The sequence below is a fragment of the Notamacropus eugenii genome, chromosome 6 (assembly GCF_028372415.1).
Source record: "Notamacropus eugenii isolate mMacEug1 chromosome 6, mMacEug1.pri_v2, whole genome shotgun sequence".
Lineage (NCBI taxonomy): Eukaryota > Metazoa > Chordata > Mammalia > Diprotodontia > Macropodidae > Notamacropus > Notamacropus eugenii.
In genome coordinates, this window is record NC_092877.1 from 349,235,602 (window position 1) to 349,239,375 (window position 3,774).

The 3,774-nt window shown below is 37.8% G+C and overlaps 1 pseudogene; it reads right to left on the reverse strand.

The window, feature by feature from the left end:
* Positions 1-293: 293 nt before the first annotated feature.
* LOC140510910 (eukaryotic peptide chain release factor subunit 1 pseudogene) lies at positions 294-3,508 on the reverse strand (annotated as a pseudogene).
* Positions 3,509-3,774: the final 266 nt, after the last annotated feature.

Consider the following 3,774-nt stretch of genomic DNA (forward strand, 5'->3'; position numbering starts at 1 on the left):
AATGGAGATTTTTGATTATGTGACATGGGAGAGGAAGGCATATACACTTTATAATGCTGAGAGAAGAAACTGTGTTCCTCAAAGATCTTTGATATACTAAATTATCTTTATGGAGGATCATCAAGACTTTAGATCAGTAAGACTTCACTTATACTATAGATAGAGATCTAATGTAACCTATTTGTTTTCAGCTGAATTAAAATTTATTTAAATTTATTAATAAGATTTATTAAGATCTTATTAAAATAAGATTTATTAACATCTTCTTAAAATAAGATTTTAAACCTCAGAAAACCAGTTAGGCAGTAGAAGAAAAATAACTAATCAATCAATAAACACTTGGTAAGTGCCTACTATGTGTCAGGCAGTGTGCTGAGTGCCACTGAACACAAGTGCAAAAATAGGTACAATCTTTTCTTTTGAAAATGGCAAATTCTTTTTGAGGGTGAGCGGCTAGAGGAAAAGGAGGTCTAGAAGTGTGATGCCATTGCTGTGGGGTATTCCTAGTGAAAAATTCTCTCTTCTCATTTCGATCTCGAACTGTTCTGCAATGTAGAGTCTTCAAGAATTGACTGGGGCACGGACAGCTTAAGTGTTTGCCTGGGGTCATAAAGACAGTGTATGTAACTTCAAGGTAAATCAAAGTACTTTTTCCATGAGGTCATGTTGTGTCATTGAAAATGACATGCTAGGAAAAATTGCTATACAAATTAAAAGCAAGCAGCCCAACAGACGTATCTTCCAACCTCGTCCCATGAAAGCAGCTCATGTTCCTAAGACCCTGAGGAAGAATCAGTCAACAAGTCTTAGTGTCCTAGGCACTAAGCCAAATGCTCAACATACAAAGACAAAGCAATCTCTGTCTTCAAGGGCTTTACATTCTAATAGGGGAAGACAACAGGCACACACATAAGGTATAGGTATATATCAAATAATTATAAGCTTTTTTAATTTTTGTTTTGTTTTGTTTGTTTTTCTACCATTGGATCTCTCCTTCCACCCTCTTCTAAAGCTCAAGCTTGGATTATGCTTTCCATCTACCTTCTCTACTCCTGCTCTCCACTCCTAGCACACACAACTCTGCTAAGTCCATTATAAATTTAGGTTATATAAACTTAATTGAACCCACGCTACCAAATGGTAATCCATCCATGCTTCTCTCATTGATTCTGTACCCCATGACCTACACCAGTGAGTGAAGTCAAACTCAAACCATTTGTTCTCTCTTCCAGGCACCCATATACCTCTTCCTCTCAGTAGAGGACTATGCCTTCTTTTTCCCTAAGACAGAGAGAGAGAGAGACAGAGAGAGAGACAGAGACAGAGACAGAGACAGAGACAGAGAGACAAAGAAAAGCCTTCCATTAGGAGTTCCTTCTCCCCAATTTTACAACTCAAATTTCCTTCATATCATCCCTCATTGGAACAAATGGTATAGAACCCACAATCCTCAGGTTGTGGTGCTCAACATTCCTGAGAGTAATCTGAACCAGATTAAAATGTAATTGGGAAATAACGAACAAAATAAATGAAAATATAGAGAACACAGATAACTTTAATATGTAGATTTGTATGTTTTTGTTTGTTTTTTTAAGTCAATATATGACCTATAGGGTACCTCATGGATGGTTTGGTGGCCTCCTTTCTATTTGAGTTTGACTTCACTGGTATAGAGCATGAGATACTTTTATTTTTTAAGGGAAGAAGGAGGTGTGGTCCTCTTCTGACACCATGACAAATCAGAATAGGATTTTCTTTTGTTTCTATTTCCCCCTCCCCAAATGTTGAATGTACATGGATTAATTTCTGCAAATACCCTGTTCATATGGCTTAGATCTCTCCTCCTCTCCCACCATGCATTTGTTCTTGGACTTACTGAGGGGAGGGAAGGCATATTTTGCTGTATCCAGATTACTGTACACAGTAATCATCAAGGTCACAATATTTAACTTATCCCCGCTCATATTAAATTCCCTGGAAATCCACCAAATATTTCAAGATATCTCCAGTTCCCCCAACTCCTTTCACAAATTGGGATCTTTATTGTGACTTATCTGTAAAAACTCCCAACATTGTTCCAAATTACTTGTAATTGTTAGCAAATAATTCTAGCAGCGGCATACACGTGTTCCTGTCTTGTCTTTTTGGCCAAGAAGTTTGATTTCTCCTTTTTCTATTCTGAAGTAAAACATAGAATCTTCTTTTCTTTTATGCCTTGGAAATGAAGAACATATCTCATTATATCTAACTTTTCCTAATCAAGATCTCGATAGCTCCCATTTCCAAAGCTTTTATATGTCTTCAACTCCAAAATGGTAATTCTCTGTGTCATGACTGATTTCATCTAAATATTGCCTTATTAGTATCTTGTCTCGAATGAATTTCACATTGAACAGCACTTCAGAAATAGATAACCCAATTGTCTGACTGAATCTATTTTCACCACTATAGGAAATATCAACTAATTTTCAAACATTCAAATGCAATCAATGGTCAAACATGTCAGACTGACTCACTTCAGTTTTGAAGTCAGCTGATCCTTCTAACAAAGGAGCAGACTCATTCACTTGGATGAATATAAAGAGCTGTACAAAAGTCTCTGCCAATTCTTACATAGCTGGATCTTTTCCCATTTATTAGTGGACAAAACACAAAGCAGATTAAAGTCAAAACTGCAATCATTGTTCATTTGTGGTGTAAGAATTTCTGCATTGAATTGGTTAGTATACATATACAATGATGTATTGATTGGTTTGAAAGGTTCAAAGTTAATTCTTTCTTTCCCTTTCCTTCCTCTGTCACAATTGACCTATAATAAACAGACCATTTGGAGGTACTTCGTTAAAAATGTTATATCTGTCAGGAGTGAATGGCAATTTATGTTAGATTTTATGTTGGACACCATTCATCTGTTCTGAGGTCTTGATCAGATTTTTGATATTTCTAGATTTCAACTTTCCTATTGGCAGCCCTGAGATCATCAGCAATCTTCCTTCCTTCTTGTTCCTAAGAGTCAAGTCTTGGATGGCAACTGCCATCTTCTCTAACATTGGCTATTCCATCTTTTGGGTCCTCTTCTCTCTATTTGAACTCTGGCTAGGTGATCTCAATTCTTATTAGGTTCCATTAACATGCTAATGCAGATGATCCCCAGATCTCCATATCTGGCCGTCATCTCCTGAGCTGCAACCTTGTATTTCCAATTTCTGGATGTCATGACTTGGATTTGCACCTCAAACCCAACTTGTCCCAAACAGAAGTCATTACTTTTCCACTAACTCACTTCCTTTCCTAACTTCCTTATTACTGTGCAAGGTATCTCCAGCTTTCTATTCACTCAGGTTTTCAACCTAAAAGTCATCCTTAACTTTTCACTCTCATACACCCTTCACATGCAATCTAATTCTCTATTATTTCTCACTGACAATCCTCTTGACTCCAGTTCAACATTCCTTGTAAGGCTTACAGAGCTACTCATGTCACACTGAGCCAAAACGCAGTCCCTCATCACTTAGAATATTACAGTAGCTCCCCAGTAGGACTCTTGATCTCTAGCCCCTCCCATCTCCAAACCATCCTCCACACAGATGAAACATTTTTATTCCTCAAGTCCAGAAATGATTGTCTTATTCTGTTGGGATTGGAAGCTCAATTCCGTGTGGACAGTCTCGGGCGGGTAAAGGTGGGAGCTTCTAAATCTTAGAGCTCTCACGAGACCCCCCCAGGAAACGGCAGGGAATCGAGGTGAACCGAGCTATCTCGAGTAATTCCACC